This window comes from Hyaena hyaena, unplaced genomic scaffold (assembly GCF_003009895.1).
Source record: "Hyaena hyaena isolate Hyena2069 unplaced genomic scaffold, ASM300989v1 scaffold_86, whole genome shotgun sequence".
NCBI lineage: Eukaryota > Metazoa > Chordata > Mammalia > Carnivora > Hyaenidae > Hyaena > Hyaena hyaena.
This window is the reverse complement of record NW_024080721.1, coordinates 3262075-3280973: the sequence shown is the minus strand read 5'-3', so window position 1 is coordinate 3280973 and position 18899 is coordinate 3262075. Positions and strand designations below refer to the sequence as shown.

Here is an 18899-nt window from a genome sequence, read left to right as displayed (position 1 = left end):
TATTTTTTAAACTTGAAATGTATAAATATTGCAAGTATAGTATCAGTAATAAAAGCGTGATAGCCTATCAAACTTAAATATTTAATTGAACATTGTGGGGGGCGAATTTTTACACATTTAATTAGAAAATTTCTTAAAAGCGGAAATTCACTTTTTTGTACATTTTAGGATATTCCATTTGTTGTAAGAGGTATGATCCTAACCGTTTCTAACTTTCTAACATTAGTGATCGAAAACAATAACATTTTACCATACTTTGTTTTTTATTTTCATCTACCTCACGTAAGTTAAAATGTTTACAGTCTTTTCCATAATTTGTCTTTAAAAAAATTTTTTTGAGATTGTCATTTTCTGAAAGGTCTGGGTATTACAAGTGTGTATAATGTTGTAAGCCTCAACAAGCGAATATTTGTTTACTTTTTTATTTTAGTAAATTAACCATTAAAAGTGCTCCGGGCATTAGTTTTCCCCAGGAATGCTTCCCTTGTTGATTTTCAGACTTCGCTCTGTAGTCTAACTTAGGCACACGCCTGTGTTTTACCAAATCTCCCTCCCCCCACACAAGTATTCTTAATTTTTTCTCTTTCCTTCTTTCTTTTTTTTTTCTAACAGATCAAAACTGACTTTTATTTCAGGCCCTCTCTTCCTGTCAATTGCGTCTATATAAAATCCTTTTCAAGCTGATCCATTTTCTTTTTTAAGCAGATGGAATATATCCACTGTAGTTCTACCAGTGAGAGTTAATCTTGAATCTGATTAATTCACTCTCTTTTTAAAGTAAAATTTGTTGTAAAAAATAGTAAGCCAAAAAAATAGTCTTTTCAGTCAACCGTCTTGAGAATATGCTATTTTCTAACCACAGGATAATTTTTCTAAGTCTCAGCACAGGAAACCAAACATCCACTAAGAGGTGGTCTGACATAAATAAGTACTAAGAGACTAGAATTAAAATGTGTTCTATAAGATGGACTTTTTCTGGAGTGACTTTCTAAAAATTTTTCCTTTCTCTTTTCTTCCTTTATTTCCAAAAATATTGTTTATTATTCAAAATATGCCCCAGATTTAGATAGATCTTTCTTTCCCTCTGATTCTCTTTTTTATTTTTCACTGCTTTTGTTTTTATTGACTTTAAATTCAAATGACTGCACATCTGACACAGATTTGAGGACAGGTATCTCTCTCATTAGGGTCATACCACCACAGTTGGTATAGCACAGAATGTAAATGTTGTACATAAATATTTTCTTTATTTCTTGCTGATACAGTAACATTAAATATATATTTTTATGTTTAGAGAGGCATTCCCTGTTAACCACTTGATGCCACGATTTTTTTAGTTTTTTACCAAGAAAGGAACTTACAGAATATAGCTTGTCAATATGGCTTCTCAAATTCAACTTTTTTTTTTTTTTTAATGTCTATTTATTTGAGAGAGAGAAAGAGCAAGCAGGGAGTGCAAGTTGGGGAAGGGTGGGGGGGGAGAGGGAGAGAGAGAGAGAGAGAGAGAAAGAGAGAGAGAGAGAGAGAGAATCCCAAGCAGGCTCTGCACTGACAGCACAGTCCCCAGTGCATGGCTCAGTCTTACAAACTGAGAAATCATGACCTGAGCCAAAATCAAGAGTCAGTCGCTTAACCTACTGAACCACCAGGCACCCTTCAAATTTTATCTTTATAATTATCTGAAGGCTTAGAAAAATCAATGCACTGCTTTCTAAATCAAAGATTTCTATTTTCACTCTAGTTTTAGTAGTATATATATTTTCTTACATTGGTTTCTAACTCTTTGAAAACTAGTAGATTAATAGTAAGTTAGAGCTGGAAAGAACCTTGAATGTCTTTTAGGCAAGGGATATTCCATACTTCACTTCTAAGAAATCTTAAATTGAGACCCCTAATTGTAATCAGCAAGTTGGCATTTCTATGGGGATGCAAAATATCAGATTTCTGCCTTCAAAGAATTCATCTTTCATTCCACCAATATGTATTAAGCACCTTTTAAAGTTTATTTATTTATTTTGAGAGAGAGAGAGAGAGAGAATCCCAAGCAGCCTTGGTGCTCAGCACAGTGCATGAACTGTGAGATCCAGACCTGAGCTGAAATCAAGAGTCTGATGTTGAACTGACTGAGCCACACAGGTGCCCAAGCACCTATTATATGCCAGGTACTGCTCTAAATGCTGGGGAAACATCAGTGAACCAAACAAAAATCCCTCTTCTCTGGAGCATATAATCTAGGTGGGAGAATACAGCTAGTGATTTGATTTATATAAACACTGAAACAGTTTTTTTAAGAGCAGAAGAAGTTCATCGCCAAGTTAATAAATAGCACAAATGCTTTGAAATCTGAGTCCAGGGACACCAGGGTGGCTCAGTCGGTTGAGTATCCGATATCGGCTCAGGTCATGATCTTGAGGTTCATGATTTCGAGCCCCTTGTCAGGCTCTGTGCTGACAGCTCAGAGTCTAGAACCTGCTTTGGATTCTGTGTCTCCCTGGCTCTCTGCCCCTCCCTCGCTCACACTGTGTGTGTGTGTGTGTGTGTGTGTGTCTCAAAAATAAACATTAAAAAAATTTTAACTAAACTGAGTTCAGGGGAAGCAAAAATCACTTTGGACCAGGAGGCTACTATTATCAATATTTTACCATTGAAATTCTATCTTCTTCGTTCTCTGGAAATGGAAGTATTGTTTAAGATGGTCATAACGAGTGGCTTAGGTTTAATGTGACAAATACTGAAAAACTGCTGGAAACAGTAACTACATGCTAAGTAGATGATAATTGGCGGATACTGGCCCCTTGTATCTGCTGGGCGGCTGTCCCTGGAGCACCAACATGTGATAGTCACCCTAGCAAATGAAAAGAGGAAGAGTTGCATAATGGATTACCTTAATTTACCTATTTTACTCCCTCCTAAAAAACTCCAATAAGATACCTAAAGTAAAGTCATCAGAAAAAAAATTCCAAAACCTCATTCGCCAAAAATAACCAATATAATGTTTTATTTATTCTTGAGAGAGAGAGAGAGAACAGTGTGAGCAGGGAGGGTCAGAGAGAGAGGGAGACAGAATCCGAAACAGGCTCCAGGCTCTGAGCTAGCTGTTAGCACAGAGCCCGCGGGGCTCGAACCCACAAACCATGAGATCATGACCTGAGCTGAAGTCAGACGTTTAACCGACTGAGCCACCCAGGCGCCCCCAAAATAACCAATATTTTTGACGTGCTTTACAGTTGTAGCACTGACAGACTAAAAACACCTGAGGTCGCATGCCTACCTCTGACAGGAAACTGTCGTCCCCAAAGACTTCTAAAAAGGAATTAAAACTAGACTTGGTGGGGATGCCTGGGTTGCTCAGTTAGTTAAGCTTCGGCCTCTTGGTTTCAGCTCAGGTCATGATCTTGTGGTTGTGGGATTGAGCCCCATCTCAGCTCCATGCTGAGCATGGAGCCTGCTTGGGATTCTCTCCCCCACCCTTGCCTCTTCCCCCCCCCCCCACAGGCTCTCTCAAAATCAATTAATTAATTAAATAATAAAAAAAATAACTAGACTTGGTGGCTAATGTTTAGACTTTGCAACAAAGAATCCTGCTGGTATCCATTCAAACTACACAGCAATTTTAAAGTGCAGCCTACTAAAAATGTTAATGCATACACCCTTTGACCCTGCAGATCCATTTCTAGGATTTTCTACACAAAATTGCTTTCACATAAGTACTAGGATCTGTGAGCAAGAAGCTCACCAGAGTAAAATAATTGTAAAAACATCTTTCCATTAGTGGAAATTTGGTTAAACTGTGAATCATTCACACCATAGAATACTCTGCAACCTTTCAAAACACAACGTGCCGGATCTCTTTAGTAGACCAAACCTTAAGCCAGAAAAGCAAGTTGCTGGGTTAAACATATTATGAACCCATTTGAAAAAACAACCACCACAGTTTTATTTTGTTTTAAATAAATGTTAATAGCATTTAAATAAGTGTTAGAGGAAACAGCTGAAGTGCATCATTCTGAGGGATGGGATTAGAGATTCCTTTCACTTTCTGCATTATATATTTTTTAATGCTTTATTTTTGAGGGAGGGGGGAGAATGAGTGGGGGAGGGGCAGAGCGAGAGGGAGACATAATCTGAAGCAGGCTCCAGGCTCTGAGCTGTCAGCCCAGAGCCCAATATGGGGCCCAAACTCAGGAACTTCGAGATCATGCCCTGAGCTGAAGTCGGACACTCAGCCCGGTGAGCCACCCAGGCGCCTCTGCATTATGTATTTTTGAAAGATCGGAGTTTTTGTACAATGAGCGTTTATTTTTATAATCAGAGAAAAGCAGTAAAAATGAAAATGGAAGTGGATAACGCTTCCTGCTCTGTACATCAGTCCACCTGCTGCATGAATACCGCCTTTGCGCCGCCTCCCACCTTAAATAATGAGCAGTGTTAATAACTGTGTCACCAGATTGTACTGATGGTGGGGATGCTAATTCCACAAGTTTTGAGGGTGCAAATGGGTTAATGGCCACTTAGGAAATTTTAAGGTCTAGAAACTTCTGATAGTACATTTTTTGCTTTTTTTAGTTTTTTATTGTAGGTGAAAATTACGTTTGAGAAAGTACAACATTGTCCTCTGGCTTTGTTGGGGATGACATAGTACTATTGAGCTAAAAAGGAGACATGGAGAAGAAAATAAGGCAGAGGTGGTCCACTGAATAGATTTATATGACCCCACCTCATAAAGCTTAAAGAACAGAACTTCTCAAGTAATTTAAAATTATATTTTAACTAGGGACACCTGACTGGCTCAGTGGGTGGTGCGTGCTACTTTTGATCTCAGGGCTGTGGATTCAAGCCCCATGTTGGGTAGAGAGATTACTTTAAAAAAAAAAAAAAAGCCTTTAATTTTTTTTAAATTAAAAAAAAGTTTTTATGGCTTTATCTTATTTTGAGAGACAGAGATAGAGAGTGAGTGGGAGAGGGTCAGAGAGAGAGGGAGACACAGAATCTAAAGCAGGCTCCAGGCTCTGAGCTGTCAGCACAGAACCCGACATGGGGCTGGAACCCACGGACTGTGAGATCATGACCTGAGCCAAAGTCGGACGCTTAACCGACTGAGCCACCCAGGCGCCCCCAAAATAAAACCTTTTAAATAAACAGAAGTATATTAACTAGATACCAGGTTGCACAGTCAACTTGTTATCATGATGGCATTTTCCCAGAGGCCCAGGAACCCCTAATCATGCCTTACTCTAGCCCTGCTTCCCACATAAGGTCCCCAAGAATCACATCCCTGGAGAAGGTAAAGCAGAGGGGAGTAAATGTACATTCCCCATTTGCTTCTGGTTACTCTTTCCTTGTCCGTAAGGGAACGTCTCCCACTGATGGACCGACATCCTGCCATTATCTGTGACATCAAGCTATCGCACCCATTCTGCCCAGTGGCCACCAGCCACAGCCAAAACGTTTCCAAGCAGAACTGCCGTTCAAAGCCCCTCGTTCTTCCCTCCACTCTTAAATACAGGCTTTTTCCCTTCTTCACTCTTAGAGCTTCCAGGCCCGCCACTGCAGTGTTTTAGTTTTCCCTCCTCCTCCTGACCCGCAGTGACCTGCCCCTGCAGTGAGCACCCTGCCCCGCCCCACGGGTTCCGCCAGGTGTTCACGCCTCCTCCACTAGCAAGTCATTCCGCCCACCTGACGCGCTTCAGAAAAATGATTCCAGCCCGTGACACCGCGGGATGTACCCAATTCGAGTTGTAAAGTGGCTTTCCATCAGAAATTGGGATTCCCTTTAATTTTTCAAAGTGGCATGTGGCTCTTTTTGGAGAGGGGGGGATAAAATAATACAAATAATGTGGTTACATTCTTAAAAATCACAATATTCAGCGCCTTACCATGTTATAAGCCAGTTGTCAAGTGACTCCAAAACCCTCCTTTCAGAATTAGATGACGGCCCGACAGAGTGCCAGGATCATATCTTTTCTCAGGTAAATTGTTCATTCAGCACCTATGAGCACCTACACATTCTGGACAGTTAATTTGGTCTCACCTTCCACTGACACAGATTTGTCTCCTAATTATATGGGCCAGTAGAGCACTTAATTGGAAGTCACTGAGTCATGGATTCTTTTATTCCTCCTGCTAACCTGCAAGCTCTTGACCTGGGGCAAGGCACTTCATTTGTCTGGGCCCCAGTAGCCTCATCAATGTTTTAAGGTTACTAGCCCAAGAGATCACGAAGGTTTATTCCTTTTCTAAAACGCTATTTTGCATGAAAGTAGTATTTCACCCTGGAAGAAGCACTAGACTTTTTTTTTTTTTTTTTTTAAGAAAAAGTAGATTTGCATTAAAGATTCTGTATTAGTAGTTGTGTGACCCGGTATAAGTCTTCACCTGCCTGAGGTTCCATTTCTTCACCTGTAAAATGAACCTTTCCACTCTTGGCTATTTCACGGATAGAGGAAAAACCAGATCTATATATAAAGCACTCCAGGCCAGTGTTTTTCAAAGAGAGGTTGTATGATCAAATAAGATCGGAAAATCCTGGCTTAAACACAGTCTATTTGCTTCTCTTCTCCGGAATTTGTCAGAGCCTTTAAAATCTTGCTGTCCACCCTGCATTTCTCAAGAGGAGACTGTACCAGGGAGCTTGTCCTATAGGCTTGTGACGGTGAAACCCTTTTTTACTCTGAGCATCTCAGAAACTGAGGTTCAGGGGAATATCGACTGCAAAATACCCACCAGCGTGCCTGGTACAGAGCAACAACGACTGAAGAAATGTTTTAAGTATCGTGTCGTCTTATTCCAGTGCCAAGCCAGCCAAATTGTACCTTTTCCATAAAAGGGTTATAGTAACTCTTTACTCACCTATTTTATTTTTATTTTTACACTTAGCTGATGTTTCCACAAAGTACCTGTTGGTGTTTTGATTGGGATTGCAGTGACTATATAGCTCCATTTGTAGTGAATTGACATCTTAATGATACCAAGTTTCCAATCAACAAATACAGTATATCCTATTTCCTAGAATTTTTTTAGGTACTCTTTCATTTTAGTCAATAATTTCTTATAGTATGGAAATCTTACATATGTTTTGTTAGATTTCTAGGAGGCATTTGCCTTTTTTATTTAAGTTTTATTTCTTCTTAAAATTGTATTTTCTATTTGTAGCTACTAATAAAGAACAATTGATTTGGGGGCGCCTGGGTAGCTCAATCGGTTAAGCGTCCGACTTCAGCTCAGGTCATGATCTCACAGTTCACCACTTCTAGCCCAGCGTCAGGCTCTGTGCTGACAGCTCAGAGCCTGCTTCAGATTTTGTGTCTCCCTCTCTCTCTACCCCTCCCCCACTTCTCTCCCTCTCTCTCAAAATTAAAAACATTAAAAAATTTTTAATAAGCAAAACAATTGATTTTTATCTGGTGATCTTCCCTTTTAGATTTTCTGACATGTTCTTGTCCTCTGTGAATAGTGACATCTTTCCTCCTTTGTGACCCTCATATCTTATTTGTCCTTACCTTATGACATTGGCTATGACTGCCACTAAAATGCTGAAGAGAGATGATGACACCGGGCATTCCTGCCTTGTTCTTAGACCTATGGGGAAGGCTTTCAGCATTTTGCCATAAAGTATGATGTGTGCTGTAGTTTCTTGCAAATCACATTTAAGATACTTCCTTTTATTTCAAGTTTGTTGAAAGTTTCTATTTTGAATGAATAATGAATTACATTAACAAAAAAAAAGGACTTTTGGCTTCATATTCAAGATTGCTATTTTTGTCTAAATTATTTAGGTTATTGTAAACTGAGTGACTGACTCAGGATCACCATGCTTACCATTCCTTAAAGAACACCCATCATTTTGTCATGCTGTCACTGTGCATTTGGCCCCAATCATACGGGTCACTTCCTTTCAGATCCTCATATCCAAATTCTCCCCCTCCTTTGAATCTCATCTGAAATGCCTACGTAGGGGCACTTGGTTGAGCATCTGACTTTGGCTCAGTTCATAATCTCACCATTGGTGGGTTTGAGTCCTGCCTCGGGCTCTACACTGACAGCTCAGAGTCTGGAGCCTGCTTCAGATTCTGGCCCCCCCCCCCCCCGCCCCTTTCCTGCTTACACTCGCGCTCACTCGCTCTCTCTGTCTCTCAAAAATAAATAAATGCTAAAAAAAGAAAAGAAAATGCCCCCTTAACATTTGAGCCTGGGTAGCTCAGTCCATTTACTCTAGATTTCAGATTTCTAGATTTCAGATCAGGTCATGATCTCACAGTGCCATGGGATCACCACCCCCACTCCTAACTCCCCACACTGGGCTCTGCCCTCACAGCTTGGCACCCACTTGGGATTCTCTCTCTGTCCCTCCCCTGAGTATGGTTCATGCTTTCTTTCTCTCTCAAAATAAATAAACAAATAAAATTCCCACTTAACATTTGAAATCAGTGAGGAAATGAAGAACCATTAAATAATATCTTACATGAATTGAAGAGCTAAATGTTATACACACTTTAAACGTACACTGTGAAAGTACCATAAGAAAATAAGGGAGAATATTATTTGAATCTGGAGTTAGAGTCTACACAAGACACTAAATCTGGAAGCCAGAAAGGAAAAGAACAGCAGATCAAGTACATTTAAAATAAAGTTTTATGGGCATCTGCCTGGCTCACACAGTAGAGCACATGACTCTTGATCTCAGTGTTGTATGTTTGAGTATACAGATAACTTAAAAAAAATTTTTTTTAAGTTTTAATAAAAAATAAAGTTTTGTTTCATGAATAATACTTAAAATTAATAAATTGCCTGGCAGAAAATGTTAGCCGCATAGTTAGCAGGCAAAGGATTAATATACTCAGTTTCCAAAGATTATTAATTGTACAAATTTGACAAAACTCAGCTTTTGTTTATGAAAAAAAAACCTCTCAGCAAAGCAGTGTAGAGGGAACATACCTCAAAATAATAAAGGCCATATACTGTATGACAAACCCACAGCTAACATCATACTCAATGGTGATAACTGAAAGTTTTAATTGTAAGATCACAAACAAGACAAGGATGCCCACTCACCACTTTTATTCAACATGGTATTGGAAATCCTAGCCGGAGTAGTTAGGCAAGGAAAAGAAATTAAAAGTTCTGAAGTGTAAAGGAACTGTAAAGGAATAAATAAACCTGTCCCTATTTGTAGATGACACAGGAAACTCCGAAGAGTCCATCAGAAAACTGTTAGAACTAGTAAACAAATTCAGGAAAGTTGCAGGATACAAAATCCATACACAAAAGTCTGTTGCATTTACATACACTAATTAATAAAAAACTATCAGAAGAAGAAGTTAAGAAAACAATCCCAGGGTGCCTGGTCTGTTAAGCATCTGTCTCTTGGTTTCGGTTCAGGTCCTGATCTTTCACTTCCGTGAGTTCGAGCCCTGCGTCAGGCTCCGCGCTAATGGTGCAAAGCCTGTTTGGGATTCTCTCTCTCCCTCTCTGCCCCTCTCCCTGGCTTGCACTCTCTCTCTTTTTCTCAAAATAAATAAGCTTTAAGAGAAATATTTAAAAATAAAGAAAAACTAAAGAAACAATGTGGGCTTGGCACAAAACTAGACATATAGATCAATGGAACAGAATAGAGAGCCCAGAAATAAACCCACACCTATAGGTCAATTGATTTATGATAAAGGAGCCAAAAATACACACTGGAGAAAGGACAGTTTCCTCAGTAAATGATTCTGGGAAAATTGGAGAGACATGCAAAAGAATGAAAATAGATCACTATCTCATATCATATACAAACTCAGAATGGTCTAAAGACTTGAATATAAGACCTGGGATCATAAAAATCCTGGAAGAAAACATAGGCTAAGCTGCCATAAGTCTTGGGGATGATTTTTTAAATCTGATACCCAAAGCAAAAGCCACAAAAGCAAAAATATAAACAAGTGGGACTACATCAAACTTAAAGCTTCGGCATAGCAGGGCACCTGGGTGGCTCAGTCCACTAAGCATCCAACTCTTGATTTTGGCTCAGGTCATGATTTCACAGTTCCTGGGTTCAAGCCCTGCACTAGGGTCCACACTGACAGCACAGAGCCTGCTTGGGATTCTCTGTCCCTGCTTTCTCTGCCCCTCTTCAACTTGCGCTCTGTCTCTAAGTAAATAAATAAAAACTTAAAAAACTTCAGCATAGCAAAGGAAGCCATCAACAAAATGAAAAGTCAATATACTGAACAAGTGAAAACATTTGCAAACCATATATCTGAAAGGGACTACTACCCAAAATATATAGAGAACTCCTACAACCTAAAAGCAAAAAACAAAAATAAATCCAATTTTTAAATGGACAAGAGATATGGATAGACATTTTTCCAAGGAAGACATACAGACAGCCAACAGGTACACTAAAAGGTTGACTACATTTAATCAGGGAAATGCAGATGAAAACAATGAGATGTCACCTCACACCTACCCAAATGACTAGTCAAAAAGGCAAAAAATAACAAGTGTTGGCAATGATGTGGAGAAAAGGGAACCCTAGTGCACTGTTGGTGACAAGTAAATTGGCACAGCAGCTCTGGAAAACAGTATGGAGATCCTTCAAAAAAATTAAAAATTGGGGCACCTGGTTGGCTCAGTCAGTTAAGCATCTAACTCTTGATTTCATCTCAGGTCATGATCTCACGGAGATTGAGCCCCACATCCGGCTGTGCACTGACAGCGTGGAGCCAGTTTAGAATTCTGTCTTCCTATCTCTCTCTGCCCTAGCCTGCTTGGGATTCTGTCTTTCTCGCTCTCTACCCCACCCCCACTCAAAGTAAATAAACTTTTTTTTTAACAAAGAGACTGGGCATTTTTTTCCTTATGTTTATTTATTTTTGAGAGAGAGAGTACATGCGTGCAACTTGAGGAGGAGAAGAGAAAAAGGGAGATGCAGAGTCTGAAGCTGACTCCAAGCTCTGAGCTGTCAGCACCAACCCTGATGTGGGTCTCCAACTTATGAGCTTCGAGATCACAACCTGAGCTAAAGTCGGATGCTTAACTGTCTGAGCCACCCAGGCGCCCCAAAATAAATAAACGTTTTTAAAAATTAAAAATAGAACTACCATATGACCAATCAGTTTCACTTCTGGGTATTTATCCAAGGAAAACAAAAACACTAATTCAAAAAGATATATGTACCCTCATGTTCATTGCAATATTATTTATCATAGCCAAGATAAGTGTCCACCAGTGGATGAATAGACAAAGAAGTTATACCCATACACACACAGAGAGTAGAATATTTTTCAGCCATAAAAAAAAAAAGAATGAAATCTTTTCAGCACCTTGGTGTCTCAGTCCGTTAAACATCTGACTTTTGATCTCAGCTCAGGTCTTGATCTCAGGGTCATGAGTCAAGTCCCGCATTGGGCTCTGCCTGGGCATGAAGCCTACTTTAAAAAAAAAAAAAGGAACAAAATCTTGCCATTTGCAACAACATAGATGGGACCCAAAGGATATTATGTTAAATAAAATAAGTCAGAGAAAGACAAAAATACCATATGATTTTTCTTATGCGCGAAATCTAATATATATAACACACACACACATACACACACACACACACACACACACACACACACACACACACCAAATTCACAGAGAACAGATTAGTGATTGCCAGAGGTAGGAGGTGGGGAATGGGAGAAATGGGTGAACTTTGAATTTGTAAAGAAGTGAGTATGCTAGTATTCTAACATCTCCATAACATTTAGAAATTCTAAATGGCTTATAAGAATATTTAGGGATTTGGAGAGATTGGTGACATTTTTCACTTTCAAAAACCTTCACTGTGAGGGGCACCTGGATGGCTCAGTAAGTTAAGCATTTGACTCTTGATTTCTGCTCACGGCATCTCTCAGTTTCATGAGATCAAACCCCGAGTTGGGCCCTGCACTCTCAGCATAGAGCCTGCTTGGGATTCTCTCTTTCCCTCTCTCTCTGCTCCTCCCCTATGCACATGTTCATGCATTCTCACTCTCTCTCTCAAAATAAATAAGTTTTTTTTAAAGTTATGATTTAATATTGAAATAGATTCCCTGCTTACTTAAGTAAAAGATCAGTTTGGTCTCTCTCTCTGTGGATCTCGAAATAAACTCAAAAAAGATTTTTTTAAAAAAGAAAAAAGCGCCTTGGTGGCACAGTTGGTTAAGCATCGACTCTTGATCTCGACTCAAGTCATGATCTCACAGTTCATGAGTTCAAGCCCCACATCGGGGTCTCAGCTGATGGTGCACAGCTGGCTTGGGATTCTGTCTCTCCTTTATGCCCTTCCTCTGCTCTTGCACTTGCTCTCTCTCAAAATAAATAAACTTAAAATAATTTTTTGAAAGATGTTTGGTTTTTTTCTTACTATAGGTCTCCATGAACAATTATTCACCTAAGAACCATCTTAAAATCAAATCAAATAAAATTTGCTTGATCCGTCTAAAGCCACCTCTTAATAACAAACCTAATCATTATAATAAAATTAAACATCAGTGAGTGCTTTTAACAGGTGAGGCATTTAATCCTTTAAATGTTCTTACAAAATGGGTACCATTATTATATAGATGAGAAACTGGGATTTAAAGAGCTTAAATGAATTGCCTGGGATCCATACGTTATGACCAAGCAGAGAATAACCTTTAGCCAGCCTTACTTACTTAAGCTTTTTCTAAATGCCACAGCTACATCTCAGTTTAGTTTCTATTTAAAACAACATAAAGAAAAATTTTTCAATGAAAACAATGAATGACTCAGAATGATTCAGAGATTAATATGCAATAAATTACTCTTGAAATATTCCTTCCCTTCAAGTTGCTACTTCAAAATAAAGAACCACATCCTTGACCCCACATTCCTTTTATTTACAAAGAGAGAGAGAGAGAATGTTAAGCAGGCTCCATGCTCAGCCCAGAGCCCAACATGGACCTCAATCTCACACCCCTAGGATCAAACCTGATTTGATTTTATTTGAACCTGATTCAAAATCAAGAGTTCAATGCTTAGCTTAACCTACTGAGCCACCCAGGCATCCCCACATCCCTTTCTATCATCTCTTCCTCTTTTCCTTCACAGAGTACTCACTGCCTCTATGACCTTTTCTCTCATTCATTCCTTAAGACAACTCCTACCTCCTTCTTACTCCTGGTATGTTACTCAGTAACACTAGAATTGTTAAATCTAAAGGATATCTTATGACCTTAGCATACTTGACATTTCATGCTGTTAATCAGCCTTTTCTTGAAATGCTTCCCATTGTTATAGCCCATGGATTCTTCTTTCTCAGTTTCTTCTAGGTTTATGACAACTCAGGTGCTGCTTGCCTTCATGACCACATTAACCCGTTGCTATTTCTAAAACCTATATTTGTGCCTGAGCTTTTCTCAATCTATTCTTCCTTTAAAAAAAAAAAAAAGCAAGGTAATTGGGGTGGGTCCTAATTCAATACGGCTGATGTCCTTATAAGACATTAGGACATAGACTGAATAGACAGGAGACCATGTGAAGACATGGGAAGGAACTAGCCATTTACAAGCCAAGGAGAAAGTCTTCAGAAGAAGCCAACCCTGCCAACTCCTTCAGTTCTACCTTCCAGAACTATGAGAAAATAAATGGGTGTTTAAGTCATCCAGTCTGGAGGACTCTGTTTGGACAGCTCTAGCAGAATAATTTTCTAAAGTTAAAGAGTGACCTGAATTAAAGTTGTTTTTTGTTTTTTGTTTTTGTTTTTATTTGTTTTTAAACAGATAAGTGAATACTCATGAAGAGAAAAAAGCCTTGTCAGACTCCTTCATTATAACCTTGAAAGGGGGATTTGGAAAACTTGATGCAGTCTATTTTTGACTTTAACATGTCTAAAATTATATTCTATAGGAAACACCCATTTATTAGGGAATCCAATTACAACCATCCTTTAAAGGCTCACTGGACAGAGGACCAACCTCAGAGCATAGTTATGAAAATACGTACTGACTTGGAGAATTGGGGGTGGGGGGGTAGGACAAAGTGACCAATAACCTAGAGGGGAAAAAAGAAGAGGGGCACCTGGGTGGCTCAGTCGGTTAAGTGTCCAGCTCTTGATTTTGGCTCAGGTCATGATCTCACAGCTCGTGAGATCGGGCCCTTTATCCCTTTGCTGTCAGCACAGAGCCCACTTGAGATTTTTTTTCTTTCCCTCTCTCTCTGCCCCTCCCCCGCTATCATGTGTTCTCTCTCCTTCTCTCTCTCTCTCAAAATAAACATTTTAAAAAGAAGAAGAAAAAGAAACATACCCATTACATTTGCTTTAAAAGCCATTTGCCAAAATGGTTTAGGTATTAGAGGATAGGATCAGCATTATTAATGGAGATTCCTTACCAATGTGGACAAATGGTAAAAGATCCACAGAATTTTGATTAAGAGTGTCAAGTACTTGGGGCAGAACAGTAATGACTAAAAGGAAATCCTTGCTCTGTAATCTTGCTCAGTCTGGCTGGTGAATATTTTAGGAGTGATTATCAAGCACTGAAATAAAGTAATCGTGCAAGAGGGGGAGGCACCATAATGAGAGGCAGGAATAGAAGTGCAGAAATCAGCAACCATAAGTCCATCCTGCAGTTACACTTACCACTAGCCAGTCCCTGGGCCCCATTTCTAAGCTCTGGATTCTAAAGAATGTAGAAGACTTACAATTTTGTAGTAAAGAGAAAGATCATTAGGAAATAGGACCTATGCAAATAGGTTAGAATAATTATATGATTATTTAATAGTACTTTTTTTAAAGAATGGTTTCATCATAACTGATGATAATCAGCTATTCTCCATTTACTCAGCAGGGCTCAAAATGAGAAGAATGAGCCCCCACTGCAGTGTGTGGGATTTAGGTTAAACATAGGGAAGAACTGGCTCAGTGGGATGAATGACTACGAAAGGATATGGAATTTCCTACGTGGGAGAGCTTTCAAAATAGTCAAACTTGACTATTGACACTTGGCAAATCTCAAGGCAAAAAAAAAAAAATTGCAAATTAATAAGAAAAATGGGCAAAGAACATGAAGAAACCGTTACCTGAAGAAATAACACAACTAATAAACATGAAAAGATGCTTAGTCTTACTAGTGATTAAGGAAGTACAATTTAAAACCACAAGAGAGGGGCTCCTGGCTGGAGCATACAACTCTTGATCTCAAGATGGTGAGTTCAAGCCCCACGTTGAGCATGGAGCCGCCTTTTAAAAAAATTTAAAAAATAAAACCACAAGATAGAAATTTTTCTACTGGCAAACAATTGATACTATCCAGATTGGCAAAGCTCTGAAAGGGCCTCTTTCAGTGTCTGCTTCACACCAAGTCTTGGACATGCCAACAGTACAGCGATGCGTTCCTGTCCCTCAGGAAGTTTGCAGTCTAGTGGGGAGACCGACAGATGACAACAAGGTCACGCACAGCAGAGATCTGAGCTGCCTGGTGAGGGAATTGGAGGGAATTCTGAGAAGTCAGCACATCAGGGAGGACTCAGGAAGACTAGATGTGAGCTGACACCAAGACAGAAAAACTAGGGATGGACCTTTGCGCCAAAGAAGTGTGAGCACAGAGCTTGTTCCGGGGCGAGTCCTAAGTATTGTGTCATTGCAGGATGTGTGAAGCTGAGTGCCAGGACCACTGAGCCGCAGCCAGGAGCAGCTCAGGAAGTTCCTGACAAAACCAAGCATTAAGACTTAATACAGCCCAGGGCACCTGGCTGGCTCAGTGTGTAGAGCCTGTAACTCTTGATCTTAGGGTTGTGAGTTCAAGTCTCATGTTGGATGTAGAGATTACTCAAAAAAATAAAATCTTGGGGCGCCTGGGTGGCTTAGTTGGTTAAGCGTCCCGACTTTCACTTAGGTCATGATCTCGTGGTTCGTGGGTTCGAACCCCGCGTTGGGCTCTGTGCTGACTGCCAGCTCAGAGCCTGGAGCCTGTTTCAGTCTGTGACTCCCTCTCTCTCTGACCCTCCCCTGCTCACGCTGTCTCTCTCTCTCTCTCTCCTAGAAATAAATAAAACATTAAATAAATAAATAAATAAATAAAATCTTAAAAAAAAAAAAAAAGAAGAAGAAGACTTGATACAGCCAATCAGTGGTTTTCAGATTACCTACCCTTGGTTTTGCAAATAAATGTACCTCTGAGGTTCCACAAGCATTGTATTCAAATAACCTCTTTGGAAATATTTTTCCCCAATTTAAAACTTGTTATACAAAAGAAACACCTACACCCTCAAATATTTTATATACCAAGTTTTAATGCCTTAACTTGTGCGTCCAAAATCTAGATGAACATGTTTTTGGTGTGGGCCAGAGGAAAGCATCTATCATCGCTGTGAACACAGTAGAATTTCTTACAAATGTGTCATTGTTTCAAGAGGTTGAGCTCTAACCAACCCTCTTTGGATTCATGCCTGTACAAGGCAGGTAGAAGCTCAGCTTTACCAGCTCAGCACAGAATCTTGGAACTAAGAATTCACAAAAACACACTGACCACCTTGTGATAATAACACTCAGGTACAGAGAATTTTAACACATAGTAAGTCATTTTCAATTATTTTTGTCTAAATTTGGTATCTGTGAGGAGGAGACAAGAATCTGGCAGATGCTGTTAATGATTCAACTCTGAAACAAAATTCTTACTGCTTATATTTATGGGTCTTCTGGATCCTTTGAGTTGAAGGCTATCCCAAAATCCTCAACATGAATTTTTAAATTTTTTATAATTCATTTATTTAACAATGTTTGAGTGCTTTCTGTGAACAGGATGCTACTGGTTGCTGTGCCAGGCTCTAAGGTTACAGTGGGGAGCAGAAGTTCATGTTCTCTGCCCTCACGGAGCTAGATGCTGATCATATAAACACATAAGCCAAATTAAGATGGGAACCAAAGAAGATGTCAACCATGGCAAGTGCTGTCAAGGACCGACACTTAAATGCTCAAGAATGCGGCCTGGTCAGGGAGGTCAGGGAAAGCTCTCTGGAGGAAGTGAAGCTTGATCTGCCATCTGGAAGACTGGGTGAATAATAAGAAGGCCAGTGCAGCTAGAATGCAGAGAACAGAGTGCTGAAGCCATGCAGAGTAGTGAACATCAGGAGCGCCATTGATTTTTAAGAGCATTGTCATGATTCGGAGAGAACCAGATGCCATTAATGTGGCTGGCGTACCACATTCCAATGATTGCGAGACACACTTGTTTTTACGTCTTAATATCTCCCAAATCAACATCTACTTAGCTTTTCTTTTCTTTCTGGACCATACATGAAATAATGATGCAATTTACAGTTGATGGCATTTTAACGAGTTGATGAAATATGTTAATCAGGTTTGCATGTTTAAAAGATTACTAGGATAGAATGTGGATAACAGATCATGATTGTCTGCATGGATCAGGGTTTTCTTTTTATTTTATCATCAAATGCAGAAATTAAGTGACTACTCATGCTAACACTAACCTTCATCTATATTTCACTGCCTAATTTCAAAGAGCTGTTTTTAGAATAGTTTCTTTGTTCTTGCTAACTTGATAATATTATTAATCTAAATTTAAAAAGAACTAACTTCAGGGGCGTCTGGGTAGCTCAGTTGGTTAAGCATCTGACTCTTGGTTTCGGCTCAAGTCATGATTTCACAGTCGTGAGATCTAGCCCTGCACTGTCAGCACAGAGCTTGCTGGGGATTCTCTCTCTCCCTCTTTCTCTCTCTCTCTCTCTCTGCCTCTCCCCACACACATGTGCACTCTAGCTTAAAAAAAAATTGAACTTAAAAAGAACTATCTTTATCAATAGATAAACATAAATTGGTATAGGTCCACATAAATAGTTATAAATCTGTACAGAATGTCCCTTAATAAAAGGTTTCTGCTATGAAAAAGTTTGGAAACTCCTATTCTAGGTGATAGGGATGAAGCAAGACTTCTTGCAGAGGAGAATGGCATGAATGCAGCTGCAGTACAGAACTGTGACTCTGGCCCCAGCTGTGTAGACAACACAAGGGAGAGAGAGAAAGCTTCTGTGAGAACGGAAGAGAGACAGGCAGTCTGAAATGGTCTCATTTTCTTCTGAAAGAAGAAAAAACAAAAGATGTAGGTAATATTTTCTACTTCATAATAAGGTTTTAATTTTATGTATACAAATTCTTGACAAGTTTCCTTCCTAACTTACGTTATTTTTCTGGTACATTCCTGTAGTTCCAGGAAGAGCCTTTCTCTTCTCTAAAACTATTAAAATGTCTCTTTGGCATGTGTTTTTAAAGGGAGAGGTTGGCATTCAACAGGAAAAAGTTATTTACACATTCATATCCTTTTATGCCAAGCTCCATCTCACTGGCTCCTCCATTACTGTCTTCGACATGGTCACTACTTCCTGCAGTTACACAAGGTTCTCTCTCCCTTGGAGACAGCAGCCATCTTGGCCTTTACACAGCCTCCACATAACACACCCTAGAGGAGCTAAGAACAGTTGGATGCATTTTTAGTGCTTTTGTATTTTGCCTACTGTATAAAATTTATTTTTCAGAATTAATACACTTTACTTGAGCAGTGACTAAAGAATATAAAAATAAATCAGGGGCACCTGGATGGGTCAGTCAGTTAAGCATCTGACTTCGTCTCAGGTCATGATCTCACAGTTCGTGGGTTTGAGCCCCGCGTCAGTCTCTATGCTGACAGCCTAGAGCCTGGAGCCTGCTTCAGATTCTGTGCCTCTCTCTCTGCCCCTACCCTGCTTATAATCTCTCACTCTCAAAAATAAACATTTTTTAAAAATCTTTAAAAATTTTTTAAAGTAAATACAGATGAATAAATAAAAATTGTTGTTCAATATTGTCTCTGAATACTGATTTTCCTTTTACCTTTTTTCTTTTTTGGAGGGAGGTTACTAACAGTAAGACTACCATT

At 39.4% G+C, this 18899-nt stretch overlaps 1 protein-coding gene across 2 annotated transcripts in view; it reads left to right on the top strand.

Annotated features, from left to right (window-relative positions):
* FBXO36 (F-box protein 36) overlaps positions 1-18899 on the top strand; it is an 85490-nt gene that overhangs the window by 1546 nt on the left and 65045 nt on the right. The gene's annotated exons all lie outside the window — the stretch shown is intronic.